A 25,445-nucleotide genomic window follows, 5' to 3' on the forward strand; every position below is an offset into this window, starting at 1 on the left:
GCGCATATTAAAGCGCTATTTTAACGCCACCGTCATTTATTGCCGTCTGACTTCTGGATTATGTCAAGATCTCTGCTACGATCTCATTAGAGATCGAGAATTTTATTTAAGATAAATATATAATAAAAAGAAACGATAAAATATTATCTACAGTTTACTAAATTAAATTATATTAAATAATAAATTTATCAAGTGATAACATCTCAAGAAATAAAATGGCATAAAAAATATGACATAAAACTTATAAGACTGGAAGAAAATGTTACGATCCAATTAATGTTTCACGTGAAGTGTCAGTCCGTGTTGCAATCGTAAATCAATACTGAAATCACTGCTAAGTAACGTCTTTCCATCCTAATTATCACTCGTTACTCTCCTCGACATGACTAGCCTAATTAGCAAACTGACTGATATGTTCGCGCGTAATGGACCGAATTCGATGTAGCACAAAGCGATATCTCGTTCTTGTCTGCGTGTCGTCAGCGTCTCCGCGGCCGCCGTCATTGCGAAATTCAATCTAGACAGAAGATCGGGCCGGGAAATAATTAGCACGGCGTCCCTTTAAGGTTTCTGATCCCGCCGGCGGTGGAGGGAAGGGATCGCCAACGTAATCCCCCAAATATGAATATAATTTGCCCGACGCGGGGGTGGGTACGACTGGCCGAAGAAGGCCCGCATGCGGAAAGCCGACAGGACAGCGAGACCCGTCCTGGCCGGATCAACCGCTGCCATAATTGTGTTGCTTTTGCTGACAGGCTGCCACCGATAATGAATATCGCGAAATGTTTCCATCTACCGTTCTTCGCTGGCTACAGGAAACATCGAGAGGGGAATCTTTTTGCAATCCTTCGCATGAATAAATATCTGATGCTCATCGCTCAAACAAATTGAATAGCTTGCATAATTTTATATTAAACATTATAAATTCGCATAATAAAATCTATCATATTTTCAATATTGTGTCTGATCTGATTTCTGTTCCTAGTCGAACAAATCACGTGGGAATGTATTCTTCGTTTGCTTCAATTAATGCTTAGATAATATTTTAATTTTAAAATAAAAATTTTTTAAATCACAATTCTCCCATAGATGATTTGAGAGAAGTTTCTTCTGGTATTTCTCAAATAAAAATCGGAAATCAAATCCTTTCCTTTCAAACGGAAAAAACGGAAAACGTATTTGTTCTGATTCTCGCATCCGAGACGTATTAACATATCTCGCAAGGGTTCTCGACATCCGAAACGTACGCAGAAATCGAGAAAGTATCTCATTATCATAATCAATGGAGATTGCGATATTGCGAGCGATCCCAGGCCAGATCAACGGCTGTCTCCCCTCTCGAAAGAGGAATCAAGGGGATTTACGAATTTCGTGAATCGCACGTCGTACTGTCTACGCTCGCACGGATCCTCAAATCGCGAGGAATCATACTATCGACGACCGCTCGCCTTCGAATCGGTTCGAATAGTTTGGATATTTTTGGCGGTATAACCGCCGGCGCGCAATGCCTCTGTTCGTCGCCGTGACGGAGTTTCGCGAGTGAATAGAGACGAGCGAGGAAACCTCTTGGGTTCTCTCCTCCGCCGCATTCCCGATGCACCCCTTGAGAATGCTATTTTCTCGGAAACCAAAGGAAGAATCGGAACAAACCCCACGATCGCGCGCGCATTGTACCCAGCCGCCTCTCGCTCTATTCCCTCGCGTATATCCGTGTCGAGACGCGCATGCATTATCGTCAGCCGAAGCTACGTCGGTACTCTTGATTGCTCTCTTGAATTACGAGAGATTTCAAACGTTGGTTTTATAATACCAATTATTTTAAGTGCGAGTTTAAAAAATAAAAGAAATCCTTCGTAAAAATCGTATACTTTTATTCGAGATTTTTAAAAAGAATTTTAATTTATTTTTTGTTTGTGTGCATTTATATGATTTGATAATAATAACGATAATAATAGCATCATCGATAATAACGAGACAGTTATATTATTAAAAGTAATAATAATAAAAGAAGCGATTTATAAGAATGTTTTAAAAAAACTTTAAATTAAAATAGAGAGGCAGTTTAATGAATTTAGCTCTTCTCAATAAAGTGAAATATTCGATAAAATCTTTCAACCACCGCCGTTTAATGAATAAAAGCAAACACTTTTTTTCATTAATGGGAAGTTTGATGGATGTCTTGTTCGCAATCTCGCAGGTTAAAAATGCACCTATTTTGAATATATGAATTTAAACGTCATCTGAAAACGACGTGCGGTCAGATTAAAAGAGTTTCCAGTAATTGGATGTCAGTTAAATCGCATTAACTGTATTTCAGAATGCGGATATCAGCGCGGAAAAGTTTTACGATCGATATGTATATTCGGTTCGTTCTGCATCGTTATATTTAAACGTAATGTATGGTAGAAAGCACGCTGCATTTATCATAATGCATCTGTTCGCGGAACCGACTCGTCGCGAAGACAAAAACGCAATAGAGAGCGATCCACTTCTTGCTCTAATTACCAGATAGCACTAATACTTTATTTGGCATCTAGATGGATATCTCTCATGGGCTCGTACTAAATATCAACCTCGCCTCTGACGCACTGCAAACGCTCTCCTTTCATCGTCTTAATTAATCGCATCCGCGCTTTCTACTTCAACCGCGTATTAAATGTCGCTGCCGATCTCTAATTAATTTATATTGCTCGACTGTGATATCGCCGTTACACTATCATTTACGTATTTGATATCGCCCTGCATGCACACGAATAACAATGTGAGCCTTATTTCCGGTCTATAATTTTCATTCAATAATTATATTATTGCCATCATTTCAATAATTGTAGCGATAGCTAATATCTATCGTATCTACAATTTTTAACTTTTGCAAAACTCTAATAAACGTACTGCAAAGTGCACATCATTAAGATAAAAGTCCATTTTGATACATCATGTAGATAAATAAAAAATTCTATGATAAACACTGTGCACCCTCCTTTCATTTCATCATTGATATTTCTCACACTCCTCGCGTTATATGAGAGAATTCCTTTCGTACATCTGGCGTTTCATGCAGACTCACTATTTTGAGTTCGACCCAAAATCTCGGCGGAGAACGATGCGCAGACGGAATGCCGAGAACTCACGCAGCGGACTCTCATCTCGGCGATTAGTCCCATCCCGACGATATTTGTCCCCCGAGCGAACCACAGGACGTGGAACCCGAGCTCTCCATCATCTCCCGGTGATTTCGTTTTCACGTTTCTCGCCTTAGCATCGCTTCGTCGTCTTCGATCCTCATATCCCTCTCGCGTTACAAGAGGCGCGGCAACGAAGAAGTGGGGCGCATCGCGAATTGCAAAAACCACGAAATTGCCTCTTCGGCGGCAAGTCAGAGGCAGGCCAAGCCGATGCTCAAAAAGCCATTATCCGCACATTATCGTGTTTAATTCGTTTTCGCGGCGGATTATATCTCGAAGATTAGCGCGTCCGTCGATCCGTTTTTTTTTTCTTTTTTCCTCCCGCAGAGTCGCCGAGCGGCTCTGATCTTTCGTTTCTCCCCTTGGCTCGGGAGGAATTTCTCGGGTGCGAGCAATTATACGAAAGCAACCGACGAGCACTATCTTTCAGCGATCGATGCTTGGCTTATACGTTTAAATGGCTCGTTGCTTAAATTTTAATTTAAAAAAAAACACGTTTTGCAATCATTGTAAGCTTTAATTTGATCAAATCCTAAAAAAGTGACTGGGTCGAGATGTTTATAATATATACAAAACTCTCGAAGTACCTTAAACTATTGTACTAACATTGTATAATAATTAGATTGAAATCTTTTTAAATTAAAATAAAAATTTCGTTAATACAAAATTAATAAACCAAATTAATGTGCAAAATATTCTGACAATTTTCTACACATAAAATAAAAATATTTAATGAAAGTAATTGAAAAATCTTTGAAATTAACACAAGACTGAACGCTATCGCCATCTTCGAAGCATTGGTACAAATTCTCTGAAGATCTGTTGCACATACTGCAGATAACGCAGATGCCTGCGTAGCGCGATCGATTCGTATAGCGGGTGGCAAAATATTAGGTTTTAACATTTTCCGTAAGAAATATACGGATAAACAATTTTTTAAACGTTCTAATTTTAAAAGTTTCACATTTTGGATTATTCTTCTCATACATATATAACTACTTTCCATCATTCAATCTCATACGACATGAATAAAATAATATTTATATGTAAAATAATGATAAATTAATTTCGCATATGTAACTGTCAATAATTTTCATTGAATAATTCGTCAACGTATCAATTTTACGTCAAAATCATAACCAAATCATATCTATGGTATTTGATGCATTTAATTTGTACAATCAACCACAAAAAAATATTTTCAATATATTGCTATAAATATTTCTTAAAAATAATTTCAAAATAATTAACCTTCAAAGAAAGAATATTTCAATTTCCACGTTATGCGAATTAGCATGTAAAAGGCGTGAATTTTAAATTTATATTTTCGACTCGGAAATAATTGAGCAAAGTCAATTTTCACGCGAAACAGATTGTAAAACAAAGTAAAAACCAGACTGATCGTGCGGAAGAACCGTCGATTTGAATTCGATGGCCGCTTCCGATCTATTGTCAGAGAGAGCGAGAGAGAGAGAGAGAGAGAGGGGGGAGGGAGAGGAGAGAGAGAGAGGGGGGGTTGTTATTCCGACGGAAAAAAAATCGGCGGTTAGATACAGTGCCCTACCGCCCCCAACGGAAAAGTGCATTTCAATTATCGGTTCGCGCGTCGGTCCGCGCGTTCGCGCACGCGAATGGTGGCAATTTCGGCTTAACCGCGAATACGCCGGTAAATTCGGTCGGGTCACTCACACGAAAAGCCGCCCGCGCGCGATGCCGTAATTAAATTCCGAACGACTCTACCGCGTTCCGTCAAAAACCTTCTGCTTCGGCCAGAGGGAACATATAAAAAGAGTGCCCGCGCTACGATCCTCTTCACCCTCGAATTGTCGGCCGCGTTAAAAAACGCGCCGAATGCTCGTGAATAAATGCACGCAGGAGCATTTTTCAAAGGTATCGATAATCGAATATTTGTTTCTCCGCCGAGAAAGAATTCACTTGCATCAGAGAACTGCGCATCGATGGCTAAGTCTCAGATATATGTATACTGGCACTCTGCAAAAACTACGCATTCCTTTATACATCACAAATAAAAGAAATTGAAATAGCCCGTGTTATATTAAAATTAAAAGCCAATAACTGCTTTAACTACAAATAATAAAAAATTTGTTAAGTAAATTTTGTCTCGTAACAGGATTTTATTCGAATGCATGTTTAATCAAAGACATCAGATAACTAATTAAATTTTTGCTAATAAAAAATGAAATGCATAATTTAATTATACATCTTGTATAATGTTATAAGATTCAACAGTGTAAATATTATACATTTTAAGTAATGTTTTGCTAATAACTAACGTGCAAACTTTGTTTCGTATCATTCGTTATGAAGCAGCGGCATAAATGATTTTTGCTCGCGCTGTGGGATTTTACAGGTAAATGCCGATAACGCAATACAGTAAACTGATTGACGTCGGTGGAATGTAGTGGCGCTTAATTATCGGTGAAAAATTGTGCCGACACGTACACACGGAAGCAGGAACGAATGGCGACGAGCACGGTGGTCGCAACCACCGACGATGAGGGGAAATGCCCTCCGATTTAATTTTAATCTCTAGCGCTTTTAACGCAAGGGGCGATTTTTCAAAGTCCTAAAAAGTTCCTATCCCGAATTGAGCATGTCGCCGGCTCATAAATCTTCTGCGATATATTTAATGTCGTGTTAGCAAGCGATATAACAATGGTGAGGGAGAGTAGGAGAGAAAGAGCAGACGGCCGTACGAGTGCAGGTGAGAGCACGCGAGCATGTTTACAGACAGTAACAGACTGTGCGCGGAGAAAGCATAAGCGACGAAAGTACACCGACGTCTGCAAGAAGTATTACGAATGTGTGCGCGACGACTCTTCGCGATTAATAAAGGACGTAGAGAATATGTATATTCCGGAGCACGCTTTTAATCTGTGTTCATTAACCGTAATTTATGGAAAGTAGCTAAGAACAAATAATGCAAAAAATAAATTAAATAAATACAATAAGTAAAAATTAACTCCAGTTTTAAACAATTTAAAAAATATAAATTTGTATGTAATTATTATTACAGTAGTATTCCAAAATCTTTTGATTGTGTTATAAACTACAACCGAGTTCTCTTACATTCTTTATCCTAATTTTGAATTAGTTTTCCTCTTCAAAATCTAAAAAGTCTACGTGTGGCCATGTGTTATAAAGTGGCTTTACACGATTTTGAAACTAAACCGAGCGAGCGCCCAGAGGGTGGTCCAGTATTCGACTCTGTGGTAGCACAGCAGAGGCGGTATAAGGCATCGTGTTCGTTTCGTTTGACCTAGTGGCGGCGCCCATCTTCTAGAAGAGATTGGGCTCCAAAAGGAAACATTGTGGTCGAAGAAGGACGAAAGAGAGCCGCAGCCGACCGGACCGTTATGCGAATGGTTACACGGCTGTCCGGGCACGCCTGCCCGTCCGCCCGCACGCACGCATATACGTAACACACGCACGCACGGTTCACTCGCACGCATGCACGCACCCCCCGGTGATCCATAACATTGTCAACCCGACGCACACGCCTCGGTCCGAAGCCAATCTCCATCTGAGATAAAGCCGGCGCTACGCTGCCGGAGGACGACGCAACGTAAATGCGCGCACAGAGAAACGCGGTGTGTCGCGTGATTAAGGGATCCAGATAGACGGGCAGATACCGCTGGATCGATGGATCCCGGACAATTAATTTGCCACGGCTGGCGAATGATGCGCGGGGAAAAAGCAAAACCATCCCTACGTCAACGTGAAGTGAATGAGAAAGAAGCGAGGGCTACGAAGAGAAAAATAGACGTTCTTTTTATGGTTCTCGCACGAATTTAAATCGAAAAGTTAAAGCGTATGAAAATGATTAAAAATTAGATATATCTAATTCTGCACTAAAATCCTGTGTCGCGGATGTTATGTTGATTTACGCATGCAGACTATTTGCACTATGCATTCCTCAAGACGTCGGAATGCAAATAAGGTGCCGCGCGCTATCCTTTCTTGGCAGGAATTATCCGACATATAACTAGACATGAAATTATGCGTCCCGATTGCGTGTGAGAAACACGCGGCTTCCACTTGCACGTCTCTGCCATCATCCCATATCCTTCTGATGACACGATGCGTGTACAGATTTACGCACGCACAATTCAGACAGCCAAAATTAAAGTCCAGCATTATAAAGAAACAGGCAGAGAAAAAGTATCTTACGTTTAAACACATATATATATTTTCTTAAAATGTTCTTTCAAGAATAGAGATGTGTGTTACGTAAAATTTCTTCCGTAATTCTTCAATAATTATGCATGTGTATAAATAATCTTCAACATTTTGTCAATTTCTATGTTAAAAAAACAACTTTTTTAATGCAAATGGATTATATACTGCCAAGTGTATTTTAAAGAGAGTATCACATAATCGCGTTAATCACGCGAAATTCAGTAAATGCGAGTAAAAGCTCGGTAATACCGGTTTATGGGGAAGCGGATAAGTCACGCACGCCCTCGAAACCTTAAAATGTAGAGCCACGATTGGGATAACATACCCGTCATCCACCGGAATGAATCGTGGCCCCACATATTTTTTTTCGGTAACTCGCCGAGCCTTTCGTGACGTGCAGCAGTATAATTACAATATTACACGATGAAGCGATAATGTCATGCCACGACAGCGTGAGTTCGTTTAAGAAATATCGGTGTCTCCTTGTCGTCCCGCCTCTCTGTCTCTCTCTCTCTCTCTCTCTCTCCCTCTCTCTCTTCTTTCTCTCCTTCTCTCCGATCGTTGCTGCTGTCCACTATAAGCGCAATTAATTACGATCTCCCCTCTCCGTAAATTTTCGAGTCACTGGATATTATGAGAAAAAAATATGAAATTTGTTTACACATTGTATTCCTCGCATTTAAATGAAATTTCAGGTTCAAAAACTGCGCACGTCAATGCGAATGCAATTCTTCTAATTTGCGCAAACACACCGATGTTCCGATTGTTACATTCATTGTTCTATAAAATGTCGATAAAACACGGCCCGTTACAAAATTATAGATCGCGCTTTAATTGAATTTTACTGCGGGAGGGAATTGTATTTCGCCGTGGCGTATTCCGCTGTTTATTAGTATGCGGAATATTTGCGCGAAATTGTGGCGGAGAAGTTGTCCACGGTTTCCGTATCTGTATGCAATTTTATCGGCGCCCGAAGTAATGGAATAACCGAGGGCGCCATTAAATTTATTCACTTATTTCGCCCTCCGAGTATAAACAGGCGCCGTTGAGTATCGCCCACCCATCCCCTCCCGCCGCCTACCTTGTCCCGGGGGTTGAGTTGAAGCGGAAGCTTCATTACTCCGTGTTTACCGGTACAGTTTCTACTACTGAATCGTTGACTTTCCCGAGCGTATCGCATATGCGCATATCTAATTTTCGATATGGCAAAACGGACTAAAGCGAGAAACGCCGGCAGCTTGCTTCGCGTCTGTCGCGATGTAAAAGAAATACGTCGTTGCCTTAACGAACGCGAACGGCGAGAGAAACGATTTAAGTATAGCGTGCCACTTTAACGCGTTGCCTCGAATAAATTTTTACCCGAACAGATCAATTTTGTTATATAATGCGCGCCCTACAAATTAAACCGAATTTTCATAAAGTATGACATTATCGCGAAAGTGACAGTGAGAAATTATGATATAATTGGTGTAGCAAGAACTGCTGAACGTAAGAAGGACAGGATCGATTTAATCTTAATAAATATGTCAACGGTCCGAAAAAAATATTTCACTTCAAATTATCATTGTCCAAAATATTAATTAAAAAATTATAAATAAAAATTATTGCAAAATAAAAATATTACAAAAATCTAAAAAATAAGTCACATGTATTCTTTTCTAAAACATAACGATAGAATTGTATGATAAAAGAGTTCAAGTTACGAATGTGTATGCGAGTGAAACAATTCCGGAGATAATTCTGCTTTCATGATTCTAATTCATAATATCGAGTGAGAATATCTACAATCGTATGATTCCACTTTTCCAACTAGACCGAAAGTTTCGGCGCGAGTTAACGGAGAACTAACAAAAGAAACGAGAGCGGATAACGGCAAAAACTCAGCCAGAGGGGACGAACTGTCTGTCAGAGAGCGCTTATATTGTATTCCGCGGTCGCAGAAAATGGATTTATTCCCGCCTTCGGCTTTTGATATGTGTGAGAGCTTAATGGAACTCAGAACACTATTTATTCTATCTCACCAATGTATTAGAGTAAACTTTTCGCCCCGCTTATTTTCTGCAACGTTATTCCCTTTGTTCCTCCATAGATTTTCGCCCGCACGTTTAATACGCACGCTCTTTCTCGTTACGTCGGACTCTTGTTTTTAATTAACCTCTAATCACCTTTAGTTTTATATTTCTATCCGTAACGTGACATTCACGTGTTATTCGAATGGCAAAAAAGCGCTATTTTACTCCGTAGAAATGATGAAATATCCAACAAACTGGATTCAATGCAGGTTTAAAAACGTCTATGCTATGGTTTTTATCACATAAAGAATCACCTTTCGAACCAAATTGAACTATTTTTTATGGTGCATTTAGTTTAAACATAAAAGTTTGCACAATACCGCGCATGTAAAAAAAAAAAGATTAAAAAGCTAACAATAGAACGCGCAAAACATAGCTACTATTCCCAAGGGACAAGTAGTGAAAATTGAAAATGGAATGAACATAGAAGATTATAGGGGCCAAATGACGATAAATTAAAGACCATTAACCTAAATGTGTCTTTTAAAGATCTATTTATATCTAAATCTATTAAACTAAATTGTTCTATAAAAACGTCAATCCAATTAATCATTATCTTCAATGTATAACTTTGAATATTTTCAAATTAACAAATAAACGTAAGATTTCCAAAAGTACTATTGTGCACAACAAATCGGAAATTAAGAAATAATTCAATTATAAATAAATTGTAAAAATACATTATTTCCCATAATAGTCGCGCATGGTACGAAGTACAGAGAGAATCAATTGACATTGCGAAGAAGGAGCAATGGCAAAATCTGATTCAATTTTAAATGCGTTTTTTTTAAGAATAAAAAAGAAATTTAATCTTGCACATTTTAAAGATCTCAATGGTCCGTAAAAATTTGTTTTCTCTATTAGAACGTCGTATTATGTGATCATTTAGTTAAGAATGGTACATCTTTCTTCAATGCAGAAAATGTGCACACGCGCGCAAGTAGATGCGGGTACTCAAATGAGACGAGAAGGGCGAGAGAGGGGAAGTGGAATACTCTTGCGTGACTATCGAAATAACGAGCAGAGAGTAATAGTGGTAGCGGCACATAATAGCAGCGGTAATAGTGGTAACGGTGGCGGCACGTACGCTGCCTCGTGCTACTGATACACACGAGATTTCTAATTGGCGGATCGTCGACTTTAATGGTGCTCGAGGGAAGATACGTGCGAGCACGAGAATACTCGATTTCTGATCTCGATTGGAGAGCATTTACATCATTCTTCTCCGCCGCGTACTGCACACGCCCCTCGACGGTCAGAAAACACATCTCTATTGCTACATTAATATAGTTCTCCTATTAGCGAAAAGATTACTGCTCACAACCACATCACATAATATAATAATATTATAATCATTATAATATAAAACTACTTAATAGCAATGCAAATTATTTTTTGCTAATAACAGATACTAATTTAAAAATTTTATAAAAATTATCTAATAACATCACAAAAAAAAAAAAAACACTGAAAAATGTGGTTAAGACAATGTCGCGAGGACAAAACTCATCCGCGTGAAAACTTAGCTTAGCAAATTTCTGAAAAATAAGCGAAACTTCGCAACGTTAAACGATGAGCCAAGCAAAAAAATACTTTGCAACTTCCGGATATGTCCGTGAGCGAAGGGAGTGAAGTTCCGCAAGAAAGTTGATTTGGCATCTTTCCGTAACTCAAAATTAAACTTAATCACACGTCGGCGTCCAAGCTAGCCGTCTACCTCTCTTGCCTCGTAACTTTCAAGAATATCGGAGAAGGAAAGAGATGCAACTCTCTCTCTCTTTCTCTCTCTCTCTTTCTCTCTCTCTCTCTTTCTGAGCAGACCTCAAAGAGCGACTTGTCCTTCCGGATAGCCGAACTTCGAGATCTGAGTCGACACACGTGCGGCAGTCGCATTCTGCATTCGGAAACGACCGGCGCTTTCATGGCTGTCCGCGTGTATAATACTCGCTGTATCGAGAGTCGACATCTCGATGCACGAGACGCATTGAAACGGGAGTGAAATGCACACATGTACAAACGTGCATTAATGGAGCATACCGAAATCATTGCCTTACGTGACGTTTAAGTAAATATATAAAATATTAATAGAAAATAATTAAATATTGACTTATTCCTTGAATTTAATTCGGACTGCAAAGATTCTTTTCAAACTTATCTAATAACATTTCGTACCACTATCATTCGTGTTACGTCAGAAAATACGATTGCAATCGATAAGCGCGTAGGAACGATAAATTTTTCATCTTTATTTGTTTTCAAACTTATCTAATATTCCGTAGAACCATCTTTCGTGTTATGTCAAAATACAATTGCAATTTATGAACATGTGACAACAATAAAAATTTCATCTTTGTACTTTGTTTTCAAACTTTTGTTATTTATAAGCTGAAATTCACTTTATACTATTTTTCTTAGTATCACGAAGATTGGACTATCGAGTTCAATTAGATTCAGAGCAATGTGTGTGTCCATGTATCACGACAAAAGTTACTTTACCGCGCTGCCACGTGAAAATGAGTCTTTAGGAACGTGATATTGGATACCAAGTTACCAAGAAAGCGGCTAAAAAGGGCCGCGCTATCCATCATCCATGCACGACGTATTGTGCCGTGCGATTTTTATTCGGTATTTGTTTTTTCATATCCATTTTGTTTACGAGATACTATACACCCGGCGTAATGCAGTGACGGGCACAGCGGTGTAGCTGAGGAAGATGTATCGCCGTATTGCGAGGCACGGAAAGCGAATGTTTACGACGCGTCGAGCCGATTGCCCAAAATCTTAGAGGTGGCGGATCACGAGCGAGACCGGAATGACAAATTATTTCGCCGCGGTAAGCCCGAATTGTCGCAGTCATGCGAGTCGGATTAGGCCACGTAATCGACAAGCGATCCATCAGGATGTAGCGATCCGACACGAAATACGATCTTAATAGGTCCGGCCGACCGTTCGATACTTTCGGAACTTCCACTTCTTCGCACGTCCGACACGAACTACTTTATCCAATCGTTGTAATAGCTTTTGCGTAAATTGTGATTATTCTGAGTTTTTTGTAATATCAAGATAAAGTACTGGACGGACGAATGTTCAAGAAATTTTCAATATTTAAATTAAAAATTAATTAAATTTAATTATTTTATAATAGTTCTTAAGTGTTATTTAAGATTGGCAACTTTGGACAATAAGGTTATATCTAATAAAATCGCAAGGTTGTCTAAAATGTTGCCACTCGTTGCTCAAACGTTCACTATTACTCGGCCGAAAGCAATTCCGAGAGCGAAGTGAGTTGTGAAGGAGCTTCGAATGTGACGAGAATTGCTGAAGAAATCAGTCTGTCTTTTGCCACGAACTTCTACTTTAGTATTTCTATCTCGTACTATGGTTAGAGTCGAGAAGCGCAAAGGAAAGAAATCGCGACGCTTTTTCTGAAAACAAAAAAAATGGAGAAAGAGTACGAATTTCGTTTTGCGCAAAGATTAAATTGAAACCGAATCACGTTCTGAAAACGGCCAAATTGTCTCAAGCAATGTTAAATCACAATGCAATCATTTAGATGTTATAACATCCTGATATCTCAGTATCGTGCTAAAATAATCTCAAGGAATTTACTGCTTCACTGATCTGCTAAATTTGATTTCGCACATCCAAAAGAACAACACAAGAAATGTAGAAATGCAATGATCAAAAACGTAACATACATACGACACGCTTTATATGCATAACATAAAATATATTGTTATCAAGTGATAAGTTGAAAAATACGTTGCAGAAAGTCTGACTGGGCGATCTAATCTGTACTCTCTTCGCCATTTTCATGAAGAAAATGGCGCGTACTAGGCGTTGATCGAGTAGTCAGGATGATGAATGGACTATTGAGCCTGCATAAAGAGTCGCCGTTGCAGGAGTCCCTGTAAGATCGACCCTTTTTACGTGGGTCCATTTGACAAATCCTATTTATGCGATAGCTTCTTATAGTCGAGCTTATAGTGTGATACGTCAGTACACCCGATCGATTATTCAAGAAAGCAAATTGCGACAAAGAAAGGTTATTCTTAGCAATTTCCTGCATGCTATTGTCATCGGCTCGCATTGTTACGTATATATGGTGCAATGCGGAAATTTTAATAATACTTCAAATGAAAAGATGCGACTCGTTTCATTAATAAACTACATTTTATAACGTAACACTTCAATTTCATAGAGAATATTCAGCCGACAATAAAGATTAAGAAGCTTCTGTCTTGTTATTATTAAGCGACAACAGGCTGGCCTACTACGAAGAAAATGGCAATATTAAGCGCGCTCTTGTAATCTCAAGAAGATGTAGCAAAAAGTGCTTCGTAAGAGCAATAAGTAAAAAGCTGCTTAGTACTTAGCATCCTCCTCTCGTTTTAAGAAAAAAAGTCTCTTTTAAATACACACGAGGTATTTAACGAAGAGGCGAGGCAAAGCAAAATTTTGCTCGCGCTAAGCCTCGACCAAAAAAATGTTTCAAATACCAGTACGCTTGAAATTCTCCGAAAAATGTAAAATACGGATCCACGTGTGTCGGAATGAGTCGCGCGGATATCATTAAAAACTCACGATGCGCCATATCCGTGTATATGACGCCGAGAAAAGGTGCACTAATTAAAAACGCAAACATCCGCCTTAAACGTATCACCAGGGTCGGTGTAATTAAATTTAACGGTATTAATTATCTCGCGACGAAACGCAGTCGGGGAGCTTAGGAGAAAGCATTCAGATCTCGCAAAGACAAAGAACAAAGAGCAGGTCTGTCGAGGGCAATATTCGAAGGGTACAGGGTACTACGGTGCGGCCGGCGCAAAGCTAGCGTTAATTAACAATTAAAGTTATTGCGCCCGTTCGGTTCCGGATGGACGACTTTTCTACTTGCGCTCGTCGCGCGGACGAGGTGCGGACATACGCGCGCGTACATGGGTATATATGTGCAAGAAAAGCTTGCCTAGCACGTTCGGAGGCGGCACGCGTATACATTTGCATTTTACGACGCGTCTAATTGAGCTGTTCGTTATTTTGTCGTGGTGATCGCCGGCGCGCGAGTGCATACAACGCATTTTATCGTCATCCGTTACACGATCCCGCGCGCTCCGGATCGGAGAAAAAACAACGAGACCAACCGCGTCGTGGAGCGATAAAAAATTGTTACCACCGAGTACATTACCGTTGTAGTAACGCGTATTTATTTTCAGGAGCGAGAGTAATTCGCGACGGCAATCGGTGGGGCGTGAGAAAAAATATACGCGATTCACGCTGAATTAACCTTGATTAATTATTCCGCTAATTATCCCGGCAAGTTATTATTTACACAGTTCACCGATAATTTGCACGAGATTTACCGGGCATCGTGGAACATTAAGCTCCGTATTCTCAGCTTTCTTTAACGCCACATTTATTATTTATAAATACCGATATCAGATAAATTTCTGATGCTAGACATTATTGAATAATGATTTTATTCGATATCAGGAAAAACTCTCGCGTGTGTAAATAGATATCTACCTAAATCTTTTATTGGCTTGAAATATTGCAAGATCAATTAAAATTATATGAAATCAATAAATATCAAGTAACCAACAAAGTTCGCGCGGCTTTACTAATAATAAACTTCACGAAAAATCATACGAACTTTGTCGGTTACCTGATAATTTATATTAAAATTATAAATGGATGTATTTAATTACATCAAGTACCATACAATGCATTAGAAGAAAATTATTCACGTCTGCATTTTTCTAGCTTTTATTATATTTATTGTAATCTCGTAATATACAGTAATTGTGACAATTTTGTCACATCGTAACACAAAGAAAAACGTATGGTACCATAAAGTATATTAAGTGTCTATAATATAGGACTCATAAAAATTAAAGTGCATGGTTTGATCGATGCACTGATGCCTCTCTCTTCCTCGTTCTCGTGGTAGAGCCTAGGATCTATAATTGAATCTCCAAAATGGTAATACTTAAAGACCGAAGACTGCCGGAAAACCATCATAAAAAAAGTTACGCGACGGAATAACGAAGCGCCGTTATAAAATCACAAGAAAGAGAAATTCTAAAGGATAAAGAAGTCGTGATTCGTCGGGTCGACGTCTACCTCTCTGTTGGCATCTATAATTGAATCTAAAGTCCGCTCGGCTAGAGTGCGCGATACAGATGACTTAGAATTTCAACGGGCGAATAATTTCTTTCTAATGCATTATACGTCACTCAATGCGATAAAATGTGCAATTTATATTTTTAATATAAATTATATTTTATGTCAAAAAGTATCTACTCTTTCGATGATGAGAATTTCGCGAATTTGAGCAATTTTAAAATTGGTTCTATTACGCGATCGGATCTTCCTGAAACTTTTTGAAATTGCATGATACCTCGTGGCGACCATTTTGAGAGGTAAAATCCGAATTTTCGCCGCTATATTATATCCAACATAAATGCTGCGTGCGCGTAAAAGAACTCACATGCATAAAATATAAACGCTCGATGCGGCGAATCGTCGAAACCGACTGCGTGCTCGCGGCTACAAAGCATTTCTCGTCTCGTGTTATTAATGGCATTGCCCGGTATTTTATGAGACTCCTTTTGCAAGCCAGTTCACAAACAGATACGGGCGTTTCATTTTCAACATGTGGTAGATGCGGACCAATTAAATATCGAGACTGCATCAGCGGATAATATTTACTTTACTCCGTCGGAACGATGCTTCAAAAAGTCAGTTAACGACGCGAAATATCGAGCTTTATTTAAATTTCGATCAATTCATCACGATCAATTACCTATTCGCCAAAGTATAAAATCGATCTTTATAAACCGAAACGTGGTTGCTCTGTCCATCAAAATTTATTACGGAATACGTGGTAACGGGTGAAAAAAAAAAAAGAGAACCGCGAGAAACCATATGCAAACTACTCGGATGTAGTAAAAAGCAAACAAATAACAGTGCAAGTTACAAAATACACGACTCGTCGAAGTGCCGGCAGGCATATTTGTCTAGAAATACGAGTCATCGAAACTATGGTTTGGCGCTGCGGCGCTTTTTGCAAATTAAAAGTTCTACGCGCAACGACTCTCGCGCGCATATGGAAGGCAATATATATTTTTTATTCCGGTCTAGAGTCCGCCCGTGCGTTTCGCTGACAACCACTCACCGGCGCTCGCGCGCTTGTTTGTATTTGTTTATCGATTGGATTGTTGCTCGCGTGACAAAATGCCGGCGAGAGAAAAGAATATGAAATGTTCGCTCGCAAGCACTCGTAGTATTAAATTAAACGGCAGAGACGCTCATTCGAAAAATTACGTAAAGCATAAAGAAGATCGAATTTTCGAATTTTCATATTTTTTAGCCAGATCTCATTACAAAAGAGAATATTTCATTCGAACGTATGTGATTATAAATTTTATTATTAATTACAATTGAAGCGTAAAAAATATAGCAATAAAAAACACGACGAGAATTATTTGTATAAAGGCCATTACTGTTATTATTGTTGAATAAAAGTATAAATAAATAATGTAATTAGCTCAAAACAATTTGCAAAACAATTCTACTCTTTATATTGGTTTAAAATCAAATAAATTATTTCATCTTTGCTGTCACGATGATACAGCGTTAAAAAAATTTATTATATAAAAATTATCAATATAATTTTACAGTGAAATCTGAAGTTTGCACTGATCTTTATTCTGCCACGCGGTTCATCGATTTGTCACTAAAGATAAGCGCAACTTTTTGGGCGGCGTAATAAATCAGAAAATCAGGTGTGAAATATTCGTGCTTGCAGAGCTATTCGCACGAAAAATTACGAACATTTCCGTGTCGTATATTCATCCTTACGATCGATTTCCGGCGTCTACGCTACACTTGACGCGATACGACACTTGATATAACGATGACGTCAAAGGGATAGATATAAAACGCGGGTTGTCCCGTCGCATATAAAATCGCGGCGCAGTCTAATTAAGCCGATAAAAAGATACGGTTGAGCGCGCGCAATCTCCTCTTTTATACGACACGTAACGGCCGAAATCTGAGAGAGAATACCGTCTCTACCGTTTGCGCGCCGCCTTTCGACCACTGGCCACGGTGATATATGAAGCCGGCCGTGGACCCCCCGCAGCCGGGGTTACGAACCTCCAAATTGATTCGAATCGTTCCTCGGCCATAATGCTGGATAACTAATGACGCTCACGCGCTCCCGATATTCTTGGACAGGTACGAGACCTCACGATCTCGCGCGCGAGTACGAAAATCTCCCGATACAACGGTACCGCAAAGCCGTTTGAATTACGTCAGGCCGCTTGATGGATCGTACGCACATTTCTTCACTTCGCATACGACGCGAAAGGAATTTTAAAAAAGGAGTATTACTTCCAAGAAAAAAAACCAATTACCTGAGAATTTTAAGAGTGATATATTGATATTTGAATTGATATTTGTTGCTCAAAAGATTTACCGAATATTCTGCATGTGTGTAAAATTGTATTTACTACGTTTTGAATTTTCCGATCTTTTTATCGCTTCTTCATAAATCGCAATAAAACAAGCGCAATAATCTAACGTTACAGCAATCATCTACAACGTTAATAAAATCATCATAATAAATGAAAGAACCCTCTTCGCGATGTAATAGCGCGGATGCACTTGCCGCCGATACGACCGCTGTTTTCTCGCGTTCATCGCCCGAAGTGCGATTTCAATATCCGCAACACGGCGTTTTAACGCAGCTAATCATGGTCGTCCGCGAGTACGCAGATACATGTTAATTGGCGCACATTGTAAAAAAGCCTGATATACGGCCGCGGCGTCAAAGTGGCCAGGCGCGTCCATCAGTATCGGCGATATCAAATTGAAAAGTAATATCGGGACCGAAGTGTGACATAATTGCCTGTACATTGGCTCACGTATGCGCACACGTCCGGCAGGGTAATTACAAACTGCGGCTTACCACACATACGCGCTCGGCACACAGACCGGTCGCGTCTTCGCGACGAGCTATCGGCTTTTAATAATCGGCCGTGAAACTCGTTAAGACGCTGCCAGTTAATCGATGTAACGCGGGCATTTCACCTCTAATTGGCGAAATCGAGGTCTCAATCGAAGCACCGAAACAGAGTCGGCGACATCGCGGACGTAACTGTTTAACGATTCGCGAAGGTGCGCATTTAACATTATTAATGCCTTCACTTTATGACAAAGATGATGAAGATGTTTTTTAAATGACAGAAAGAATTTCCGATGGTACGATATAAAGAGTCGACGGAGAGCTGACAAAACGGTTCTCAGTATAGCAAGAATAATTGCGATAATCAATCCTTGCTTCGCGGAAAATATAACTTAAACGCGATTTAAACTTTGAAAGAAATCACATTAATAATTACATTCCTTCAAAATTTTCTATTTGCATTGAAATATGGCATAACATGTGTGCGCATTTCAAAGATTCATGATCACATCATAAATTAAACCATTACTCCTAAAAAGAAAACTCAATATCATCAATTTAAAATTAATTTAATGTCTAAGAAATTAATAAATAAGCAAAAATTACTGGATAAATTAAAGCTTCCTGAAATTAAATGTCTCTTAAATATTAAGATAAATTTGCGAATTTTTTACTATGAGAAAAGTTAACTAAATTAACTTTGCTAGTATTCAATTATCTTTTGTTGGACTTTTTAATCACTCGAGATTACTCACTATTGATTACTCTATACGTGAAATAAATTATTTCAGTCAGAAATAAATTGGTTCATTTCCGGCGGAATATAGAAGTAACGTGAAAAAGAAGCGTTTCGAGTTCTTTTACAAAAAATTGCGTAATCACAAAAACATGTTGAAAACTTATCAGACCGCCGTATTTAAGTCCAGAAATTTTTTACTAAACGGATAAATTATGCCGGCTGAGATCTCCGTTTATCAAGCAGAGAAACTGGTGAATTAATTCTCGACACGCTTTCCCCGCCATTTTAGCAACGTATAATTAAAAGTGATAGATGTGCATCATTTATTGTTTAATAGCCGACGCATCAATGCGTGACAGGATGCGTTAGGAGATGCAGTACGAAGGAGGACCACTGAGTGCGTGACACCCACACGATGAAGCCGACGACGTATATGAAAAGCTGGTGGGTACATTTATCGATGTACAAATGGGAGATGAAGCAGATGGAAGAGAAAAAAGAAAAAAGGTAGAGTAGTAGAGATATATAAGATGTATCAAGTTCTCCACACTTCCTTTTATCTGCGGATTCATAATGCAAGAGAGAAAAAGAAGGAAAGAAAATACGAGAACTTGAACATCCTCTACATATATTGCTCGCGTACTAAAACCAAAACCCTCTCAGAGCACTATACGTGAAAAAGATGGAGAGAGATAATGCGTGATAAGCGTAGATAGCGTTAATAAAGATATAAAGAAGGATATAAAAATGCTAATGAGATCATGAAGAAGAAAGAAGATATACGCAGAGCTGCTAAATACAAAAAAATAAGCGAAAGAAGGAAGAAAAACATTTTCTCCAGATACTAAAATTCTTTTATAATTAACGATAATAATCTAAAGTAATAGCGTATTAAGAAAACACGATAATTTTTTAAAAATTCTAACTACTTCTATACCAGAATTGAATCAATTATAAAAATGATGGATATTGTGAGTATTGATTAATTTTTAGATCCTATAAACCGTAGTAGCAAGAATCATTAACATAACATAGACTTTTCAATTACAACGCGCGGGATGAAGAGAGAATATGACAAGAGAGGAGAAATGAGCGAACAAATCGCCGACGACGGAGATAATCGAATGTTATCCGCGGCGAGGATACAACCTAGGAATTATTACGGCAAACGAGGCGCCACGTCCGGGTGTGCCAAGACAGCCGGTATTATCTCATTAGTATAAATGTAAAGCAGAAATGGCGTTTTCCCATCTCCTTCCTTTTCAAACATCGTTTCCTTCCTCTTCTTCTCTCTTTCGCTTTCTTCTCTCTCCCTCTATCTTTATCCGGTACAGCTTTACGTCTGGCTTGGCACAGGGGTGGAAAATAGGAGTCGGCTGAAGCGCGGTAGGGCGCATTTACATGATATGAATATAATGGAGAGGGCTGGGTCGCCGGCGAACTCGGGCTACGAGAGAGCGCTACCTGTTGAACGAAGAGTCCGGGGATCACCGGTGACCCACAGGATGTGTCCGGGGTCGTCGGCAGCCTCGTTGTTGGCAACTAACGGGTCATCCCGCAGACTCCGACCGCTTATCGAATGACGGGCAAGCTGATCACGAGAATAATTTGCGATTTATACACTTCACGCGGTAAAACGCGCCAAATTACAGCGGTCGAGTGAAAACAAAATAACCACAGCGTTACTCTGTGATTTGAAAGTTGGATAAAAAAAATGAATAATTTAAGGCATTTTCTGTATCTATATACATAGTAATTATTCAAAACCGGAAGAGCTAGTCAATAAAAAAAATTAACAGTAAAAAAATTTGTTCATCAACAAAAAAAACTCCACAATTTCAAAAGTTATTGGTTTTGTTTTGTGATATAACTTGATATTTATTGTTAAAAAACTTGTATCCTATCAAATGATTTTGCGCAATACACAATTTCTTATTTTCGCACCAATAATTATCGTAACTCACAGGCACTATGCGGATATAACGAGATATAATGATCTTTCCTCGGCTTTCAAATTAAATAGAATACGTTCCATAATTCTACGAGCAATATCTATACAAGTGCGTATTTACGTTTCGTCTCTCGCATCCCATCTGCCTAATTAAAGGTTATCCGAGTATGTTTAATAGGAAACCCAGCGTGCTATCACGTTGCCCACGCCGAGCCTCAAAGACGAAAGGAAAATCCTGTATACTATAAATATGTGCGGAATAAAGCACGCGCGTGCCCGCGCTTCTCTCTGAAAAAAATCTAAAGATGCTTTCTTCCTTTTCCGCGATTCAACGACGGCAGTCTCTGCTGTCTCTTCAATATCCCGCGTGCGCATAGAATCCCGCCTGCTCGTCCGAGTAGCCAGTTAAACATATAACATTTACATTCCTACGATAACTTTTCAACTCGAGAAACACACTAAAGAGAGGCTAAATACGTTTACAAACGACAGTACAAGAGACAAATTGTACGATTTCGATCGTCTCCAAGTCTCTCTTTTAAATTTTTATCGCACGGTTTCTAGATTACGATTTCGCAATCACAACCAGATACGCGCGCCTGCCCGACATTATTTTCCGTTCCTCGATTACAAACGATCCTGACTGTTGTGAGATTGCAATTTTCAGGGGGTGGCGACGGGTGGGTTGCATCTCAGGAGACGCGAGACGAGCTGCCTCGTAAAAATCGCTCTCGCGACCCCGAGGCGAGAGGTCGGAAGTGGAGAGACAGCGACGAACTTGAAGAGAAAAGAGGAGAGGGAAATGAGCGTGGTGCGAGAAGAGGGAGAGAGCGAGAAGAAGAAGAGAGTATCGCAGAGGCAATATAAAAAGGCAATAAAATCACGACGGCCAACAATACGGACGGACTTGGCCCACCGCCTTCAGTTTCACCTTATCCTCTCGCGTTCTCCACTTCTCTTCTTCGTTCGATGCCCTTCTTTCTCTCTTCTTCCATCGCTTCGCCACCGCTCGGAGGATGTGCAGCCTAGGTCAATTTTGTTTGCCGCGTGCTTCCGGGCTTCGTATAGACCGGCAACTCCAATGTGAAAGTTTTGAAATTTCAACTTTACGAGAGGCAACGGCGAAACCCGTCGGGAAATCGACCTCCATCGGAGTTCGATGCGAGAAAATTTGGAAAAAAAAGCGCAGCTACTCTTCGCAACTTCGCGCCGTATTCACGAAACGGATTTACATCCGGATCTGGAAGATGACGGAGGGAAATGGTTGACCATTCTCGAGGAACCAAATAAGAAATTCGAAGTAAAACAACAAAAAAATTCGCCGATGCGAATCAATACGGCGGAATAACTTAGTTTTACGTTAGATACACGTTAATACACGTAAAGAGAGAAGTCTTGCAAAATGATAACTGAAGAAGTCGGAAAGACACGTAAACGTTTCTATAGGATTTTGTAAATGTAACGCGATATTCTATAAAGAAACTATTAATTCTAAATTCGTTAATAATTATACCTTGCAATGAAAACTTTATGTTTCTCAGTTCATTCATTTGTAAAAGGATAAAGATAGTAATTTTGTGAAATTTAATTAGCATTGCAAAAAGTTAAAAGTGGAACATTGATTAGTATACGCGCGGAACGTGATTAATTTCAATTCTCGTCGCGCGAGAATTTCCTACAAGATGTCAAGCATCCGTTCTAAGTCGTTGAGGAGCTAAAAGAAAAGATATTGAAGAGACAGTACGTGGAGAACAGGCGCCACTGCCCCGACGCAAGTGCATGGAAATTATTGGTACGCGAAGCACGATCGTTCAGACACCCGCTACACGCTATTATACGTTAATGACGGGTTAGCTAACCGACTTGTAATAGCACATGCTAAATTCTAAACGTAGCGTAACTGCGATATATTTATGGCTCCGCTGTTTTAAAAATTATACAGTGCAAATAAAAATATTACTCTCGAAAAATATATACAAATTGACCAGAAAAAAAAAGAAGACAAGCAATTACAAACAAAATAAATTGTATTTTAGCAATGTCGTTTCGATATTTGTTCGTTTAACAACAGTCGTATCATTGGCTATTATAAAGAAATAAAAAAATATTTTTATAACAAATGAGAAATATTCCAATAAATAACAAAGTTGATATCAGCTGTTTTCCAACAGGGGGAAAAATGCGATGGATACTACATTCATTTTTGATATGAATTAATTGGGAACGCAAGAGATTAAATCGAAATAAAAGGGCATATCTGTACATCACACATTCGATATGGCCAATTGCGACTTAAATCTCCGCCGGAATATTCCGATGATCAGCCGACATCATTGCTTTGCCCGAAACGTTATTAAAACTCGCATAAGCCTAAAGCCGCCACACGGTCGCGCTCGCTCGCTGAAAGCCCGGGCTTATTATATGCATGGATAGTCGAGCATCCGGATAATAACAGTCCCATTCGCTTTGAATAATTCGCCGGTGTTTCGAAGTCCGGCGTAAACCAGAGAGACCTCCCTCGAGCGTTCTCTCTCACCATCTCGTTTCAGAAAACTTTCGATTCTCGACGTACGTCGTTATTAAGCGTACTTCGTAATTAGCCGCTGCTAATAACTCACACGGATTCGCGCGCTTTGCACGCACACACGTACGAACGTGAAGGGAACAAGAACGCGAAAGAGAAAGAGAGAGGGATCGGGGAAGATGGAGACGCGGGCAGGCGACCCCAAGAATGCCATTGTGCTTTACAATATCCACGAGCTATGAGCAAGGTTATTAAAGGGCTGAGGTCGCGCCTAAGGTTAAGGGGAAAAGATGGCCGTGGAACCCTTAGAGAGAGAGAAAAAGCTTTCTCCTCGCATGTAAACCGCATGCGATTTACGCTCACTCGTGCCCCCGCACGCAAGCTACGTATGCTTTCATAAGAGAACGCGAACGAAAATACGCGACCCGAGATCAAAGCTCCAGACCGATCTAAGCAGGAAGGATGGCCGCATAATGCGTGTTCCACGAGGGTAGTTGACGTCATAAAAATGCGCTTTATAAGACCAACGGTTCGGGATAATCGGGCTTTCACACCTTCCGCCTACTCGTGGAAAAGGAACGAGGAGATTTAAAGCTGAGTGTTGCTCTACAGCCAGTTATGCTCGCACAATTGTGATTATCCGTGTTAAAGCACGGAAAACTCGAAAGCATGCTCGAAAAGAATAAGAATGACACAAAGGTGAAGAATAAAATGGATTATTTGATACCATTCTTTCGAGAGAAAAATGTGCAAGCTAAGGAAAGCGTTGTTAAATTGCACATGTTAGGTATTATTCCGGCTTTTATCAGTGCAATGCATTTTTTTTCAATTAAGATTAAATTTAAGTGTATTGAGTTGAGCAAACTTTGAGTTTATAGATTTCCAGTATAAACAGGCTATTGATACACGTAATAAATAATGCTTTTGCTAACGTATCGCAAGCGTTGCTTCGATTGCGTTCACGCTCCAAGAAGCAGACCTGCTTGATAACGATGAAAAATGCTTGGCACTCAACTTTTTACATTTGCCCGCAGATACGCGCTAACGGAATACGAGATCTATACACATAGTTATGATCTTGTAAATTGGTTTCTTCGTGCGCAACACACACACAAGATGAAAGTATAAATTTCTCCGAATAAAAATCTAATAACCTACTAAATTCTCGCGTATTTAAACTGTTTAAGTAGAATTGACAATTTTTCATTCTTATTTATTAGCCGTTCCACACGTCACCACATTGATACGCGAAGAGAGATCTATAGTATTTAAAAAAATTTAAATTGATCACGTGTGTAATAAGATTCAGTTAAATTTTCACAATTTTACTCTGAAAGGTTTTAACGTTTGCGATATCAAAATTAAATGTTTGCGTAAAATATTATTATTCTGATATTTCAAAATTATTGATATTATTTTATATCGGATTAAAGCAAAAAGAAGAATGCGACAAATTAAAATGAAATACACACTTAATAAAATTCAAAGAAAAATCGTCCAATAGTGAAAACCCATGCAAATATAACCCATTTAACTTCCAAATTTTCGTGAATAAATAAATTATCGAACTGTAAACAGAGATAATTGCATAGAAAAGTAATTTATAGTTCCCCCCCTTAAATTCCCTACTTTCATACGACAAAACATATCGATCCCCGTTAGGGTTAAGGTTAGCGATACCGGAAGAGTTGGAGGTATCGCGATAAATGGGACACGCTCGCGTCAGACGCGTCAGCAGGTGCGTCGTCAGCATGCTATCGCAAGGCGCTATCGTATTCGCATAAGGTTAAGGTGAAGTACACTGAC

General features: G+C 39.3%; 1 protein-coding gene across 6 annotated transcripts in view; it reads right to left on the reverse strand.

Moving 5' to 3' along the window:
- Positions 1-25,445, reverse strand: part of LOC105668373 (kinesin-like protein KIF26A) — a 316,872-nt gene that overhangs the window by 175,188 nt on the left and 116,239 nt on the right. The window lies entirely within an intron of this gene.

Source organism: Linepithema humile, chromosome 7 (assembly GCF_040581485.1).
Source record: "Linepithema humile isolate Giens D197 chromosome 7, Lhum_UNIL_v1.0, whole genome shotgun sequence".
Taxonomy (NCBI): Eukaryota; Metazoa; Arthropoda; class Insecta; order Hymenoptera; family Formicidae; genus Linepithema; species Linepithema humile.